Source organism: Ochotona princeps, chromosome 7, assembly GCF_030435755.1.
Source record: "Ochotona princeps isolate mOchPri1 chromosome 7, mOchPri1.hap1, whole genome shotgun sequence".
Classification (NCBI taxonomy): Eukaryota; Metazoa; Chordata; class Mammalia; order Lagomorpha; family Ochotonidae; genus Ochotona; species Ochotona princeps.
The window spans coordinates 64716385-64735893 of NC_080838.1; positions in this window are offsets into that span (position 1 = coordinate 64716385).

The window sequence follows — 19509 nt, forward strand, 5'->3', positions numbered from 1 at the left end:
GAGAGTGATTTCTGGAGGACTTTTACAAACTAGGCTACTGCACTTGCATGTAAACAAGGGGGCTGAGACCAGGTTTTTTTTTTTTTTTTATTGGAAAGCCGGATATACACAGAGGAGGAGAGACAGAGAGGAAGATCTTCCATCCAATGTTTCACTCCCCAAGTGAGCCGCAATGGGCCGATGCGCGCCGATCCGAGGCCGGGAACCAGGAACCTCTTCCAGGTCTCCCACGCGGGTGCAGTGTCCCAAAGCTTTGGGCCGTCCTCAACTGCTTTCCCAGGCCACAAGCAGGGAGCTGGATGGGAAGTGGAGCTGCCGGGATTAGAACCGGCACCCATATGGGATCCCGGGGCTTTCAAGGCGAGGACTTTAGCCACTAGGCCACGCCGCCGGGCCCGAGACCAGGTGGTTTAGATGAAGGAAATCAGAGGACCAAATGGGGCTAAACCAATACATCCACTTACATGGGAGACCTAAGCTGATATTATTGGTATTATTCACTGCCTCACAGTACACATGAAAGCCATGGCTGGGGAACCTCCCTTGCAGGGCTCACCCACAGTAACTTCAGCGAGTGTTAGGGCAGGATATGGACCTTGTTAGAGTGGCCCATAACACTAACCAGTACATGAGAGAACTGGGTCTGGGAGAAGATTCCGTGGGGGATCATGGGCTCACCCCTGTGGGGCTGCCATACTGACTGATTTACTCGAGGGCTGGGGTGGTGACAGACTGAGCTAGGCATGACCATGGAACTCACGACACTCATGATTACTAGAGCTGGGAGCAGACCAGGCTGGTCCAGGCTATAGCACTTGCAGGTGCACCCAAGAATTGGATGTATGCCAGGCCAGGCCATAACATCCACCAGACACACAAAGGCTTATACCAGGGGATAGACTGCCAGGAAGGGCCTGACAGCTGTTCGCGCATGTGAGATCTGGCTCTGGGAGGGGCCTGATGGGAGATCTTGGGGAATTATTGGGCAGTAGCTCTTGCTGGCGAGCATGTGAGTCAGGGCTGTGTGTTGGTCAGGCCAGGCAGGTGTGTGGATTGGTTCTGGGGGTGGCAGACCGGGCAGGGCCAGGCCAAACCACAGTACCTTTGCATGTGTGGGAGCCAGGATGGGATGCGGGCCATACTGGGCTAGGCTATCTAGGTTATCTCCTCTGTTGGTTTGCATAAAATCCAGAGATGGGGGCAGGTTAGGAAAGACTAGGTTATAGCACCCACTAGTGAAAGTTGGGACTAAGGACAGATCAGGCCAGGCTGCAGCACCTGATAACAAAGACTAAGATGGGTGATGGGCTATACCTGCCTGGGTCAGAGCAACCATTGGCACATGCATGATCTGTGACTGGGAAAAGACCTGGTTGGGGAGCTAAGGGAACACTCTGGTTTTGCTGTGGTTCCCACTGGTGAGTGCAAGAGTCGAAGGAGAACCGTGATCTAGTTTGGACATGGCTACAGTATCCTGCGGCATGGGTGTGGACTGGGTCTTGGGTGTGCCAGGGCTGGAATGAACCTGGCTGGACAAATGAAAGCACCCACCTGTGTAAGTATGGCCTGGATAGTGGAGTCTGTTGGGCTGAGCTAGGCTCCAATGCCCATGATGTGTATGAGAGCTGAATGGGATGCGAGACAGACTGATCCAGTCTGCTGTGAATATCAGCATGCATAGGGGCTGGGTCTGGGGTGAACCTGGTGGGGGTTACTGCGAGTTGTTCCAACTGAGCTGCAGTTCCTGGTGGTGTGCATGAGGACTGCTTGTGTGGCTGGCAGGGTTAGGCTGGGCAACAAAATCCCTTGGTTTTCCTAGGCAGTGGGACTGGAGACAGAACTGACTGGACAACTGCACCCACTGGTGTATGTATTGGCTGATATAGGCGATGAACTGAGTCAGACTCTGCATTGGCTGGCACATGCAGGACTCAGGTCTGGGGTCAATTTTAGTGAGGTTTCTTTGGGGATCCCCCCAACTGGACTGCTGGACTCAAAACTAACCATGGTGAAAATTACAGGATCTGTGGTCTGACTAGAGTACATGCATCAGAACTGGGTCTCCATAGTTGCTGAGACCTGTGCGGCGGATGGTATGCCCAGATGCTCATGGGGGACGTGACAACCAGTTCATTCAGACCTGCAGAGGACATCTAGTATTACGGAGGGCAAATGAAGTGGAGAGCTCTCCTGGTCAAGCTTTGACAGCAAGTATCTGACTACATCAGCAAATGGAACTTGGAAGGATTTCCTCAACCTTGGAGCAATGAAATCAACAGCATCGCAGAACTATCAAAATTACTTAAGCAGTATCCTTGGGACATGCTCTACATCAGGGACCTTAGGATGACATTGGGTGGCCGCCTCCCCTTCACGGGTACTGATGAAGTTATATTGCTGGGAATGGCCCCTTTTCTCCCCAAATTCCACACATACAGCAAAAAGGGGATTGGAGGCAGTTGCTTCATCCACGTTCCTCCATTCCTTGACCCTACCCGCCCTAACGAGTGGTTCACATGGGCATGGATCCCTCTCAATTTTGTAAACATCATTAAAATAAAATTAATTTATTATTAAAAAAAGAAAAAGTATGGAAGCCCTTATATGAACTTTTTGCATAATGCTTGTGCATATTATACAATAGACTTTCGATATGCAATGCCAAATTTAATTTTCATTATATTCCTATGGGCCAATTATTATTTTTATTTGTAAGTGAGGTAATAAAAAACCTGAGATTAAATTAGCCCCATCCTGATACTAGTTTTGTGCCCTAATATAGGTTCTACCACTACTTCCAGTTTTCTCAAGAACCTGATTTTAGAAGTCAGTGTTGTAGTGTAGTAGCATAGTGGCTTGATGTCTGCAATGCCAGCATCCCATAAGGGCACTGGTTCAAGTCCCAGCTGCTCTACTTCCAATCCTGCTTCCTGCTAATACTCCTGGGAAATCAGCAGAAGATGGTCCAAGTCCCTTGTCACCAATATGAGAGGCATATAAGATGCTCCTGACTCCTGACTTCTGCCTGGCCCAGCTCTGGGCATTATGGACATTTGGGGAGTGAACCAAATGCAAGAACTTTGTCTGTCAAAGAAATAAAATAATTATAGAAATAATAGCAATTAAAAAGAAGAGCTTGACTTTAAAATTCCTGGTCTTAGTTATTCAGCTGTAAATGGACTTAACAAACTAAACCAACTGACTTTCACTTCAGCAAAGAGCACAGCAAGTTCTCTAGCCATTACAGGGAGAGTTTATAAGGCTACAGGGGTTCATTTTTTGGAGGACTGGGGTTAGACTCCTCCATATAGGATAGCGGTTTAGATTTTGATAGGAAATCAGCACCTGTGGCACAAACAGGAGCTCCTCTTCTTACCAAGACCTCAAGCAACTAAAGTTATTGTTGTACAAAGAAGACCATTCCTCTAACAGTTATCAGGGTTTATTGCATGCCAGTCATTGAATTGGTCACTTCTACCTAACAGTGCTCATTTATTTCTCACTAAAACTCTGAGGGTCAACAATGAATGCATGTATTATTATTCTCAGTTTGCAAAAAGTGAGACTAACATCAATAAAGACTTGCCCAGTGAGGAAGGGGCAGACTGGGATTAAAGCCAAAGTCTTTGGGCTCCAAGTTCTAGTTCTTTCCACTTTGTCAATATTTCCCAAAGTTGTTTGAGTTTGCAAGCTCTCCACAAAACACCATTCCTGAGAAAAGATAGCACATTCAACGAGTTTCTATTTTGCAATGCTCTGGAAGTGTTTAGCACATTCAAAGATTCCAGAGAATTCTGGAAAGAGGAAATAAAAATTTCTTCTTAAATTTTTCTAAACATACTTGCAAAGAAAACTTGTAATCCAATTCACAAATTTTCATATTTCAAGGAACCTAATCCTGCAGAACTACTGTTGAGAAATACTATATCATGTCATGCTATGTTACAAAATATTTATATAGAGATGGTTATCATAAACTGCTCTTTTCTTTATATTAAAAAGATTTTTTCCCATGAGTTAGCTAGCAGATCTCATGAGATCATAAGCCAGCTGTTCACAGAGATTCAACAAACATCTTGGCTCTAACTTGAGAGAATAGAGTTTTGTTATAGAATTACATGCATGAGAATACCAGATGGGAATGCTGATAAAGTATATAAATAAGCATTACATATTCTTATGGTACAGATTCTGCATTCTAAAGGAATTTGTATATGCATGCAATGTCTTATTTATCCTTTTCCCAATTCCTGCTGGTAACATGCTCTACAGTTTTATTTAAATGTGAATGAGAAAGTTTTTTGAGAAATTATGGAGTATTAAAACTATCAAAAGTAAACAAAAATAAGAAGGAGAAACACAAGTAATTAGTCCTTACAGAATGCATGTTAACTATCTCCTGTTGCTTATTTGCATATGCCACAAAAGCTACCTACTGTATTTCTCTAACAATATCAAAGTTGGGACCTCAAATTTTTTATTATCTACCACAGTTTTCTGAATCAGGGATTCAGCCAGGTGGTTTTTCTATTCATCCTATGTTGGTCTTGAGGGGTTAAGATAGCTTCACCTGCATGTTTCATACTTTGACGGATTGACAACCAAGTGACTCAGTGAGGCTTGTCTCATGTAGTCTTATGGTCTACCTGCTTTTTCCAATAAGGTATCTGGAATTTAAAAAAAATTATTAATTTGAAAGGCAGAGTTATAGGGAGAAAGAAGGAGAAACAGAGAATGAGAGAGGTCTCTGTTCAGTAGTTCACTCCCCAAATAGTTGCAAAGACTGGGGCTGGACCAGGCCAAAGCCAGGAGCCGGGAACTTCTTCTAGGTTTCCCAAATGGGTGACAAAGGCTCAAGTATTTGGATCATCTTTTGTTGCTTTCCCAGGCCATTAGCAGGGAGTTGGGATACAAACCAGCAACCGCATGGATGCTGGCATCACAGGCAGTGGCTTTACTCGCTATGTTATAATGCCAGTCTCCTAACAACAAGTTTTATAAGAGATAGGAAATAAAAATTGTTTCAAACCTGGGTCTAAAAGTTGGCAGAGGAAAACAAAAAAGCTTAACTTTACTTATTTGAAAGGCAGAATCACAGGAATGGAGACATTTCCCGTTCACTGGTTCACTCCCCAAATGACTGTGAGCACAGCCCAGGCTGGACCAGGATAAAGCCAGGAGCCTGGATCTTCATTCACTTCTCCCACTTGGGTGCAGCAATCTAAGGACTTGGGCCATCTTTCACTGCTTTTCCGGGACATTAGCACAGGGTTGGATTGGAAGTGGATTAACAGCAACTTAAACCATTGCTCCAGTATATGACGCTGGCCTCCTAGAGGGTGGCTTAACCCACTGCATCATTATACCACCTCTTCCCTTTTGCATTCTACTGGAGAATCAGCTCCCAAGGGCAGCATCAAAGAATTGCTGACCAGCATTAATCTGCCACGGAAGCCAACCTTTTTGGCTGAAAGTTTGGTGTTAGGAAAATATAAAATCTGAGCTCTTGAACAGGTTAGCTTTTAGATACCTAAGGCCAGCCACCACATGTGTACAATGCCACACATCCATGTCAAGTTGTTTTGTAAAAGATCTGCTTTGGAATTTTGCAGCTTGACGTTTTGTGCATTGTCTTAGGTCCCTCAGAAGCATTTTAAGCACTTTTATCCTATTTTTGCTGTTTTGCTCTTAGCCAGGAGAGCTAAGTTTTGGGAAAATATTTCCAAAATAAATACCAGGATAAAGAAATAGCAAAGGGTTGCACCAAGCCTGTCAGTACTAACATCAACCTAGCCAGTGCTAATGGCTGCTCTTCGCTGTCGTTGCAGAGTGGTGTGATTGCACTGAAGTCAGCTCTGGAACATATATTTGTTCTGATCTAGGAAGATTTACTAAGTTTTTTTTTTTTTAAATATTATGCTTCTTTTTTTTAAGATTTATTTTATTTTCATTACAAAGTCAGATATACTGAGAGGAGGAGAGATAGAGAGGAAGTGGAGCTGCCGGGATTAGAACCAGTGGCTATATGGGATCAAGGCGAGGACCTTAGCCACTAGGCCATGCTGCCGAGCCCAGATATACTAAGTTTTAAAGTACTTCAGCTAAAGACTTTCAGTATTAAGTTTGATTTAGGTGAAGCAAGGGGAATCCTTTCTATTTCAATCTTCTTTTGTTGCTGGCTAGCCGGAGCATATTTAGTATCAGGTTTGTCTATTTAAGTCCCTTCTCTTCAAATTCAACTCCCAACTTTCTAAACTGTTTCTACTTTGGGAACTCATGGACTTTTCCCTCCTGCAAAAGTAATCACACCTCCTTGGAGGGTTTGCAGCTTTATATGAAATCACTCTTGCTTGACAGTTCTATTATAGTCATTACATCCTATTGTAAAGAATTACATCACTTCATATAAACAATGATTTCATTTCCCAGGAATAATTATGCAAATATTACTCATTATATATATAATGAAGATATATACATATGTATTTTCCCATATTATTTGAAAGGCAGAAAGTGAGAGAGAGAGAGAGAAAGTGAGAGAGAGAGAGAGAAAGTGAGAGAGAGAGAGAGAAAACACAGCCATGGTTCAGTATGATCAAAGCCAGGAACCCGGAACTCAACCCAAGTCTCCGATCTAAATAGCAGGAAACCAAATACTTGAGCCATCATGTGCTTCCTCCCAGGGTGCACATTAGCAGGAAGCGGAAGTAAAAGCAGGGTAGCCGAGATTTAAACCAGGCACTTCAAAAATTGGATGTGGGTATAGCAAATGGTGACAACCAGCTATGCAAGCATTTGCCTCCTGCCTTAATGTCTTAATGTAATGAGATTGGTAAACTAGAGCCTACAGGCCAAACCCATACAGGTACTTGTTTCTGGAAAGAAAATGTTATTGGACACAGTCTTACTGGAATATACACATATGAATATACTTACATATTCTCTACCACTCTTTTCACACAGCCAAGGGTCGACTTCAGTCATTCTGTCAGGGATCATATGGCTTGCACAGCCTGAAACATTTGCTATCCAGTCATTTACAGAACATGTTTATTCCTATGATTCAACGTAATTCTTCCAGAATTTTCTTAGAAAAATAATCTAATGTTTGCTGTTTTATATATATATTTACATTGCTGTAGGTAATAAGAGGTTAAACAAATGGAAGCCTTTTAGCTTAATGGATAAATAGAAAAATATATTGTAAAAAGACATTAAGTTTGTACTGGAAAAGGCACTCTCCCATGTGCTTAGTTCTATTTCCCTTCTTTTGCTTTTGATCTGACTTTAGTAATTCACTGAATAACTTGAAACAAAGACAGCCTAAGAACTAAGATAAATTGGAGTACAAGGAACAAATGAGTCAGAAGAGGAACATTTTGCATTATGAAGGCCAAAATTATGATGTCAGTTTAGCTCCTTCATCCCTGTTTTTGAAGACTTGGTATTGACTCACATGGTATGGAAACATAAAGGAAATCTCAGGATGATTTCGAAGAAAATATGTGTATGCATAGGTTTTTGTTGAGCGGGTGTGTTTGGTCCTTTATCTGTGTCTACAGAGGAAAACAGGAGATTGTAGGTATTCAGTGTTAGGTAGAGCACAGCCAAACTAGCCTTCTTATCACTATTTGAGAGAGCATTACGTACTTTCAGAATTTTTAAAAGGCCAAATGTTTCAAAATCCAAATTATTATCTTGGTATTCCAATGCAAATATTTCCCTAATGAGCTAATCTAAGGTAATGAATCTTTGTTGATATCAAAACACTGGCAAAATACATAGATGAACATATCAGTCATTGATATAGTGTAATAAAGGGATCTAGCATGTAGCATAGCAAAAGGAAAAACTATAAAGAACATATAAATTATATTAGCCTCATTTTGAATAAATAAATCCATATGTAATTTATGCTTATAGAAGTCCAAAGGGCAAACAATAAAAGGCAATGTTGATTTCACCTGAACAGTGGATTTATGATTAATTTAATTTTGTTTTTATGATTTGTAAAAATGTTGCTCATTTTTCATAATGAACATTGGTATTTTTGTGATTCAATAAAATAACAAATATTATTTATTTAAAACATGCTTTTAAGAATCTGTTTCCTCAGATAATTAAATGTTTATCTCACTATGTTATTGAAAGGAAAGGAGACTTTTATTAAATTTAGTGGAATTCGCTTTGTTGTTGAATTTATATAATTGATAGGTGTTTGTAATAAGTAGGCATAACTATGAGTTTTAATTTCTGTTTCCACCAAGAACTGAAGTAAATTCTGATGTGATGCTTATTCTGTTTCCTTCCTATGTGCACACATTTTTCTCAGCTATCACAATTAGTCATATCACGCATTTTACAAACAATAGTTTAATATTTATTTATACATTGAAAATATTTGCTTTATTTTTATTTGAAAGTCAGAGTTACACAGGAAGAAGAAGAGATAGAGAAAAATCTTTCATCTGCTGTTTTACTCTCCAAATGGCCACAACAGCCAGAGCGGAGTTGATCCAAACCTGAGAACCAGGAATTTCTTCCAGGTCTCCCACAGGGGTGCAGGTACTCTAGACTTAGGTGATCCTTTGCTGCCTTTGCAGGCCATAAACAGAGAGTTAGAGCAGAAGTGGAGCAGTTGGGACATGAACTGGTGTTCAAATGGGACTACAGAGTGGCAGCCAGAAGCTTAGCCTACTATGCCACAGCACCAGCCCCATATATTGTTTTAATTACTAGTGGTGTTCAATTGTATTTATGGAAACCTTAATTTTAGAGAGTAGTGTGATTAAAGATGCAAACACAGCCTTTCAAATCTGCTAGGTGTTTCTCCTGAGTTCTGTGCTTATCCAGTTGGTGCCATCATGTGCATGAGTCCAGGACAGGACCAGTATCCCTTACTGGCTGAGTCAGGTCAGTGTCAGGAGAGTTAGTCTACCCAGATACATGGTTCCCTGGCCTAATGACTAAAATCACCAGTACAGGAATAGCACCATTGGAAACCCAAATCACCTGCCCACCCTCTACGACCAGAGCCAAGCTCACGCTGCGTCTTGCTCTCGCATTGGCCTTTGATGACTCAGAAGCTGCATCTTCCACTTCTTTGAGTCACTTCAGTCTATTTTCAATCACTCCTGAACAGACTGCCTAGAATCTCAGCAAATAATTCCGAGATCTAGCAACAGAATTCATCACCCTGTTAAGAAAGGTCCATAGAAGCTATGAGAAATCACAATATGAACACCAATCTTCTGGAAGCTGTGAATGAAAAATGCAATATTTTCCATAATAGGTGTTACTGCAGATTGTATTACAGGAAGTATTAGTATCTGCTAAAAGGATAATCATAAACTTAGCTGGAAAGATCACTAGGAATATCATATGCAAACATGAAGTTTTCTATGCACTTAGTCTTGTTTGAAGTCCAAATGAAGCTTTTAGGCTTCATAGCAAAACTTGCCAGATAGGAGAATTTAAAAATCTGGGCTGTATGGCTGTATGACGCAACCCTGTTCCCCCCATTATTTTTCCATAGGAAAAAACAAAGCATTGAATGTAACAGGTGCTGATTAGTGCTGGAAAATGTATGAGATGAAAGTTGATTGAATTCCTGAAGAGCCACCATGTTTTACAAGTTTATCGTGTAAATGTGTGTGTTTATTTGAGAGACGATGTGACACACAGGGAGAAAGGAAGACACCTACGGAGAGCCATCTTGTACCTCCTGGTTCACTCACAAACTGCCACCACGGCAGGGGCCGTGCCAGGATGAAGCCGGGAAAGGGAGCCCAGCCAGATCTCCCACAAGCATGGAAGGACTCAAGTTCTCCAGCCGTCTTCTGCGAACTCTAAGGCTCAATACAGGCAGTTGGAAGGGTGGTGTAGCACTCCAGGCTAGGCATCCCAAGTGACGACATAACCACTGCTCCTCCGAGTGTCTTCAACAACACGTTTCAAAGCTCTTTTTCAAATATTAATTGATCTTGTCAGATTCTCTAGGGTTTGGAGATGGTGTTGGAAACCACCGTAATGGTGAGTTGGGCTGTCTAGTGGATAGAAAAGACCAGAAGTCACCAAGTAAATGAAATTGTCTCTTCTGTGTTATCACTTTTTAAATAAAGACATTCTAATTTCAGATTCTGAAACATCATCTCCTGGAGCAAAGAAAAATTTGCAATTTTCTTTCGGTTGTGGGGTCACTGTGGAAAGATACTCTCTTGCTGCCACATTAGGAAACTTGCAAGCACTAACAGTTGTGCCATAGTTGCAGCTACAAACAGGCTGTGTTCTTGGAAGAATAAGAAAAAAATTCCAAGGTTGTAAACTAAAGAGTGATAAATGCAAATACAATTCTCTCTCTCTCTCTCTCTCTCTCTCTCTCTCTTTCTCTCTCTCTCTTTTGCTGTTGACAGTAAAATATTCACACAGTGGCTCACGTGTTAATTTTTACCCCCTACAAATTGCACAACCCTACTATTTATAAATTCCACACAACAGTTAGGCCAGCTGCCTATAGTATTTCATCAGTAGTAATAAAATAAACCAAAGAAACAGAATTGCCTTACATACTGAAGAAGCTATAGAATAATCTTGGGGCCAGCATTGTGGCCTGGGAAGAGCAGCAGAAGATGATGCAAGAGCTTGCTCTTATTACTCAGGTGGGAAACCTACATGAAGCTCCTGGCTCCTGGTTTCTGCCTGGCTCAGCACTGGCCATTACATCCATCTGCAGAGTGAGCAAGCAGGTGGGAGCTCCTTGTCCCTCTCTGTGTGTGTAGATCTCCCTCTTTCTCAATAACCCTGCTTTTCAGATAAACAGAGTTAATTTTCTTTTTTAAAAGGCATTCTCAACTACTGAACTATTTCTGAAGACTTCAGAGTGGGAGAAAAGGAAATGGAAGAGCTCTCTGTGTACCCTCTGTTTAACGTTCTTAACTCAATTATAAATCAAATCTTTAAAAACATATAAAAAGGAACAAAGAATCATTTATGAGAAGCTACAGGCTGTGACCAGACCACTTAGTTCTGTCCCACCAGCTTGGAAATCCCATGAGCTGTCCTCCAGTTCTGGCCCGCCCATCTCCCCCAGTCACACCAGCAACCCTTTACCAAAAACCAAGTTTTGTTCTTCGCTATTTCCCCTAACGTAATACACTCTTCTTTCATTTGATTCCTTAATTAGAAAGCAGTCTTCCCTTAGTTCTCTCCCAAATTTTTTTTTCTCTTTAACATTTCAGGTTTTTGAAGATGAGTCAGTTTTTGCCGTGTGTGTGTGTGTGTGTGTGTGTGTGTGTGTGTGTGTACATGACTGTGAAGGTTTTGCAAAGGTTGACAGTACCTCCCTCCTCTTCATAGCTCCCTATTCTTCACTCTACCTCATCTTTTCACACCTTTGGGCAGTCCTATGATTCTACCATCCTGAGGCATCACAAATCCTCTCTCCCTAACAAATCAATCAGATTACATAACAAGGAAAAAATGAGGCGATGGCATGAATCTAAACCTAGGATGTCGCACAGGATGTGACACTTAGGCTGACCATTCAACTCAGGCTGATGCAGCAGCAAGTGTTGAGAGACATGACTTGATGACAGCTAAATCACTTAGTAAGGAATAAATGAGTGAAGAAACTGGATGCTATCTCTGATATTTTTATGTTATGTTTTAATTTTACTCATTTTAATTTCTATTTGAAATGCAAAGAGATCTTCCATCCACTGGTCCACTCCCCAGATGCCTGCAGCAAGAGCTGAAGGTAGGCCAGGCTGGAATTCGATGAGTCTTCTCAGTGAGTAGCAAACACACAAGTACCTAAGCCATTATCTGCTACCTCCCAGGTTGCACATTAGCAGGAAACTGGATTAAAAGAAGAGTCAGAACAGAAACCACACATTATGATATGGGATGTGGGTATTTCAAGTAGTGGCTGAATTGCTGGACCAAATGTCTGTCATAATATCTCTGGTCTTTTTAAAGTTTCTGTGTACCAGTGTGTATTCCTAATCAGTTTTCTGGAGATAGGAACTGGACCTTGGTGCTTTGTAAAAGGTCCCCAGATAACTCTGGTTGAAACTAGAATTGCTGTCTAAAGAGACAGTAAGAAAGATAGTGAGAGTTACTGGCATTGTGGTGCAGGGGTTAACTGATACCTGCAATGCCAACAAATCATTTTAGCAATGGATAGATTCTATGCTGCTTGCTGCTCCTCCTCCTCATCCTCCTTCTGCTTCTTGTTCAAGATTTCAAGATTTATTCATTTTTATTGGAAAGGCAGATTTACAGAGAGGAGACAGAGGGAAAGATCTTCCATCCACTGCTTCACTCCCCAAATGGCTGCAATGGCTGAATCTGAGCCAATCTGAAACCAGAAGCCAGATGCTTCCTCCAGGTCTCCCAGATGGATACAGGGTTCCACTGCTTTCCCAGGCCACGAGCAGGGAGATGTATAGAAAGGGCAGCAGCTGAAACACGAAATTGGCATCTGTATGGGATCCTGGTGTGTGCAAGATGAGCATTTAGCTACTGAGCCACTGCACTGAGTCTGCTGCTCTGCTTCTGATGCATGTCCCTGATAATGTGCCTGGGAAAGCAAGGGAACAGCACCCTGGTGCTTGAGCTCCTATGACTCATGTGGAACACTCTAGATTGAACTCCAGGCACTTGACTTTGGCTCTGTCCAGCTTTTGCTATTGCAGTCATGTGGGGAATGAACCAAAGGATGGAAGATTCTTTTTGTGTGTATCTATCGTTCTCTCTGTAGATCTGCCTTTTAAATAAATAAAAATAAACAAATGATACTGCAATAATAAAAAAAAGTGATTATATAGGAGGACAGATTTTCTATGAAGAGGCCCAAGGGAGGTTATTGCAGCCTTTCATTGTGTGTGGATATCCTTGTAAGGTACCAGATATATAAGCAAAACCTTGCTATACACTAAATTGACATCCGAATCTATGTGTGTCAGTCTCTAGCACTGTGAAAGTAAAGTCTGCGTGTGTGTACGTGAGTATGTGTGTAAGCCCTACAGACTGTGATATTCTTTTAGAGCAACCTGATATTCTACTACAATACAGTGAGACAGTCCCCAATTCTCTTATCTGTGAAAGTAAATGCCCATTCTTACCACGCACTAAGAGTATATCATCACTATAACAAGCAGGATTAGAGAGGAAACAGTGGGCAATGCTTCAATTGCTAAATCCTCACCTTACATGTATTGGGATCCCATATGGACACTGGTTTGTGTCGTGGTTGCTCCACCTCCCATCCAGGTCCCTGTTTGCGGCCTCGTAAAGCAGTGAGGACAGCTGAAACAAAGCCTTGAGGGTCTGTACTACATAGGAGCCCCAGAAGAAGCTCCTGGCTCCTGACTTTCAGCTCTAGCTGTTTAGGCCACTTGGGGGGTGAACCAGCAGACAGAAAATTTTTCTCTCTGTGCCTTCTTCTCACTGTAAATCTGACTTTCCAACAAAATAAATCTTAAACAAAATAGTGTGATGACCTCCTCATAAGGGCATACTTCTCACAAAGCATTATCTCTGACTCTCCCTAGAAGAAAAGAGGAAACACAGTGTGGTGCAGAGCCACAATTCCTAGTTCATGGGTGTAAAATGCCTGGGAGGTTATAAAGTCACCAAGTCTCTAGCTGTGGAGACATGGTAGTTTTGTGTATTTGTTGCTCATTGCTCTCTGCCAGCTTTCAGAAAAATGAGCAAATTTCAAGACCTACAGAAGAACACTTTTGGGAGGAGGCAGCTCCAAACATACCCCAGGAATCAAGGTGAGTGGGAAAACACCCCAGTACATACATTTTGGATACACACGAACAGCAACCAAATAGAGTTTTATCTCTTTATATTTAATCGTGATCATATAGACTCAAAGAACTGTATTTTCTTTTGAGGGATATGTGTACGTGTGTGTGTGTGTGTGACACTTTAAAGGATTTATACACAAACTGAGACCCAGACAGTAGATGACCAAGATATTGGAAGGAATTGAAATTGTTAAGTGATGCATAGTTGAAAAACTTGGGACTATTTTGCCTTCAGAATAACACAGACTCTAGAGAACAGAGTATTTTCTTATGTGATTGTAGGCTACGACGTGACAAATGTGGACGACATTCTGTGTGTGTTTGGGAGACTGTATTTTTTAAAAGATTTATTTATTTGTTATTGCAAAGGCAGATTTACAGAGAGAAAGAGAGAGAAAGATCTTCCATCTGCTATTTCACTCCTCAAGTGGCCACAATGGCTGGAGCTCAGTCAATCTGAAGCCAGGAACTAGGAGTTTGCACGTTTCCCACTCGAGTGCAGGGTCCCAAGGCTTTGGGCTTTCCCTACTGCTTTCCCAGGCCACAGGAAGGGAGCTGGATGGGAAGTAGAGCAGCAGGATTCAAACTGGAGCCCATATGGGATCCCGGCACAGGAAAGGCGAGGGCTTTAGCCTGCCTAGGCTACCCCGCCGCGTGCCTATCACCAAAGGAAATAATCCTGATGTGTCTGGAAAACTAGGGAGCTTTTTCCAAACTCAGAATAGGATGACTTCCTGGAGACAAAGATCTTCCATGCACTGGTGAACTCCCCAAGTGCCCACATGAGCACATGTACATGGTGTTTCTTCTCTTCTGGAGTGTGGTCAAGTTAGCTGGGTCACATCAGAAAGAGAAAAGTACTAGGGTACTTCAAGGTGTTCAAATGCACCTTTGATGGAAAAAGATGTTAAAAATACTGCAGTTTTTAATAATAATGCATTTTCATAAGCTTTTTGAAGATCTCTCATATGTATAGATTTTAAATAATTTTGTGCTAAACTTATCTTTTAATTCCAGTTTACATGCAACTTTTCAAATACCTTGGTATATATGCAACAAGAGCACTAGTGTCCAGTGATCGAGGGAGTACAGGGTAGATCAAGTACTCCTTTCAAGAAAACTTAGTCACTTTAAGGAATTAAAGTGTTAGAGATAAAGTAGACACAGGAACTCTAATATTGGGTGAAAATAGTAAGGAGATATATGCATGCATAAATTTATAGTATATATATATTTCTTATCTTTGTGTCTGGAGATATTTATTGATAGCTCCAAATATTATTAATGCTCATTATTGCACAATATTGAAGCAAAACAGACTCAAAAAATAAGAATACTATTTATCTACATTTGAGGCTTCTAATAAATGGTATTCATGTTATCCAAGTTCAGAATCATTGACATATAAAACAAGGAAAATAGAGGAGAGCTTTGATCAGTCCCAGGGCCAGGGACCGCTACACAGCCACAGCCACTGTTCCTAAGAGGGCTACCCTCATATTCACAACTCAGGTAGGAAGAGCAGCAGGAGGCTCTTGCTAATTCCAACCAGAAGGAGAGAAAACATGGCTGAGTTAACAGCCTGTTCATGTCTACAACTTCACCAATGTAATCAACTACTCCTTAACAGAAGAGTAGTGTTTCTCACTTGCTTTATAACTGAAAAACAAGCCTTCCCCACCATATGGTCCAGCTAACCTCCAAGGACTGGAATAAGGGACAGCAGTCAAGAGGCCACAAGTGAGAGGGAAATTCTTCCCAAGCAGAAGCAGAAAGAGTAGGAAAAATTGATGCCGCAAACTTCCTCATAGGAAATCAGTCAACAGTTGGGAGTTATTTGGGATTCATCCCTCTGAATGATTTGCTTTTGTACAAAGGCATAAATGCTTTTTAATTGTGTTTGTGTGCGCTCACGCAAAAATCAGAATGAGAGGATATAAATCCTCTAAACATTTTCTTATAAAAAGTTAGAAATTGCAGTAATTCATTTGGTGCTGTACTAAAATACCTGGTGCTGGGTTCTTTGCTAAGAGCTTTAGTGAACTCACAGTTTTAGAGACTGAAAATTGGTTCAACCACTAATGAGGGCACCCTGGGTACGTCACAAGCAACAGAGAAACCAAAAGCAAAATTGTACCTGCAGAATAAATGAGTGGTATGGTATGGCCTTGATTTATAACTTAATTTACAATTTGATTTTCAAAAGGACTAACCTCATTATTCAAATCTACACTACTCCTTTGTCTCAACTGCCTTCTACAAGACAACAACCTCACTGGAGACCCAACTTCCAACACATGAATCCTGGGGAGCCACACTCAGACCATTTTCAAATCACATCAGCATCACATTGTTAGACATTCTTTTCCAATCAGTGTATGCAGAACTTTCTTTTTAAAAATTATATTTAAAAGTTCATTAGCACTTGACATTTAAGTTCTGGGGTTTTTTTTGTTTGTTTTGTTTTGTTTTTGATTTTTAAAAACAATGTGATGAACGTTCTTGCTTACACAAGGCAATGGGCTGCTCCTAACATTTATTATGAACTAATTTATTTGAAAGACAGGTAGAGAACCAGGGAGACCAAGAGATCTCCTGTCCACTGACTCACTCCCCAAGGACCTGCAACAACCAGGGCTGGGCTGGTCCAAAGCCAGGGGCCCGGAACTTAATCCAGGTCTCCCACATGGGTGACAGGAACTCAAATACTTGAATCATTACCACTACCTGCGAAGGCACATGTCCTTTTATTGTCATTATTAAGTTAAAGCAGATTTATTAACAGTGCTGTTCTAGATTGAGTGACTGCTTCTGCTAAATCTATTTGAGCATAGAGTAGATGATTGTGTGCAGGCCTTGACGGAGATATAGAGGCTCCTGTTAGAATGACAGTTGTGTTTTGCACTGACAGCAGAACTCTGGCAAATGAAGCAATTCATGGATTATCAGCTGTCAAAGTTCTTCCAGACTTGACAAGGTAGTTTGCTAACAGGTTCTTTCTCTTCCCAGGATTCTGAGTTGCCTTTTCTCAATAACTCAGCAAGAGATTTCCTGACCCAGAGGAAAAAATGACATCAGTGCACGACCTTTGAACCCAGGATCATACATGTTCTAGTGAATTTCCCCAGGGCTTCTGCATGCCAGGTTATTAAGATCAGGAAAGGGCCAGCCAAGATTTTAATTGTGGTAGCCAACAGCTACCTTTTGTTTTCAAGTGGGGAAAGTGTGACTATTTAAAATAATTTCTGAGTGAATGTTTCCTTTTTTTCTTAGTGGGCCCGAATGTGGAACATATGCTAATAATAACACGTCACCATTTCAGGAAAAAATTTTTATAGGTAGATGGTAAAAAAACAGAAGACTGTCAATTTTTAAACAATATGATGGTAGTCTGCTGTCAAAAAATAATTTTCCAAATAGTTTTAAAAGTTTTAATTTGGAAATACTTTCAAACTTATAAGAGAGAGGCAAAAATAAGACAAAGTAAACCCAGGACTCTTTACCTAGATTTGGATATAGTTTTTAAATTTTGCTTCATCTGCACTACCTGTTTCTCCCATTCCTTCCCACTACCACATTTATAAGTCTATATGCGTATGTTTTTAGTAAACATTTAAAATAAGATTTGATTTTTTTTAAGGTAGAATTACAGTGGGAGGAGTGAGATTACTCTCCAAATAACCACAACAACCAGGGATGGGCCAGGCTGAAGCCAGGAGCCTGGAGCTTCATCGGTGTCTCCAACACAGGTACAAGAGCCTGAGCACTTGGGCTGTCTTCTGCTACCTTCCTAGGCATACCACCGGGGAGCCAAATTGAAAGTTTAGCTACTGGGATTTTAACCGAAACCCATTTAATGTCAGTAGAACAGGTGATAGCTTTATGCACTATGTACAACACTGATCCCCTCACAATTTTTTTAAAGATTTATTTATTTTTATTGGAAAGTCAGATATACAGAGAGGAAGAGAGACAAAGAGGAAGATCTTCCCTCTGTTGATTCACTCCCCAAGGCCGGTGCTGTACCGATCTGAAGCCAGGAGCCAGGAACTTTCTCCAGGTCTCTCACACGGGTACAGGGTTCCATGGCTTTGGGCCGTCCTCGACTGCTTTCCCAGGCCACAAGCAGGGAGCTGGATGGGAAATGGAGCAGCCGGGACTAGAACCGGTGACAATATGGGATCCCAACACATTCAAGGCGAGAACTTTAGCCACTAGGCCACCATGCAGGGCCCACTTTTTTTTTTTTTAAGATTTATTTATTTTATTGGAAAGGCAGCTCAGATTTATGGAGGAGGAGAGACAGAGAAAGATCTCTTGTCGACTGGTTCATTGCTCAAGCGGCTACAATAATTGGAGTTGAGCCAATCTGAAGCCAGGGGCCAAAAGCTTCTTTCAGGGTAGCCATACACTTACAGGGTCCCAAGGCCTTGGCTCATCCCCTACTGCTTTCCTAGGCCACAAGCAGAGAACTACATGGGAAGTGGAACATATGGGACATGAAGCAGTGCCCATATGGTATCCTGGTACTTGCAAGATGAGGATTTCGCCTTGAGCCATCACGGCAGGTGCCTCTTCCACAAACTTCTTAGAAGATTGTATTTTAATAATAAATGTATTTTTTCTTTGATGATGTTTACATAGTTGTGAAGGATGTTAAAATTTATTTTGTTCATTTGAAATGCATTATGACAGAAAGAGAGTGAGAGAAGAAAGACATAGAGTTTTTCATTTTTTAATATCCTTCCCAAATGGCTGGACTAGCTGGTCCTGATCCAGGGTGAAGCCAAAAGACAGGAATTTCATTAGGTTCTCTCATGTAGGTGGCAAAGACACAAGCAGCTTGACTATCTTCTGATGTTTTCCCAGGTCCATGAAGTGGAGTGGCCAGCACTTGAGCAGTTGCTACATTGTGAGATGCTGGAGTGCATAGGTGATGGCTTATCCACTGTGCCACAACATCAGCCCTCTGTTAACTGTTGAAACATTCTTCTGTGAATATGTCCCAAAATCTTAAAAAAAATTAAAGTGGAAACACTTTCAGTTTCAAGCATTTTGCACATGTGATATTTAACTTGTGTTAACATTTATTTTCATTTTCAAACTATTTTTAATTTAGCTGCTAGAAAAATTAAACTCTATATTGTGTGTTACCACATTGTATGTTTTTTGGACAGTGTTGAGCTGGCTAGTTAATTACATGACTTACATAGCAATAACGTATTTCAGCAAAGTATACACATGAAAAATATCTTTTACATGCAACAATAAAAACCAAGTTTTCTTTTTAAAAAGATTTATTCACTATCCCTGAAAGTCAGAGTTACAAAGATGGAGAGACAGATATATTTCACCCACTGATTCACTCTCCAAATGGTTGCAGTTGCTGGAACTGAACCAATCCAAGGCTGACAGCCTGGAGCTTTTTCAAGGTCTGCCACGCGGGTACAGGGTCCCAAGCCTTTGGGCCATCCTCCACCTGCTTTTCAGGCCACAAACAGGGAGCTGGACTGGAAGTGAAGCAACTGGGACACAAAGCAGTGCCCATGTGCAGATAGAGGATTAGCTTGCTAAGTCACAATGACAACCCCAATATCAAATTATTTTAAACTCTTTCAACTCTTTGCTTTTGCAATGCCTATTTGTAAAACACATCAAAAAAGGAAAAATATTTAAGAACAGATCTTATTAA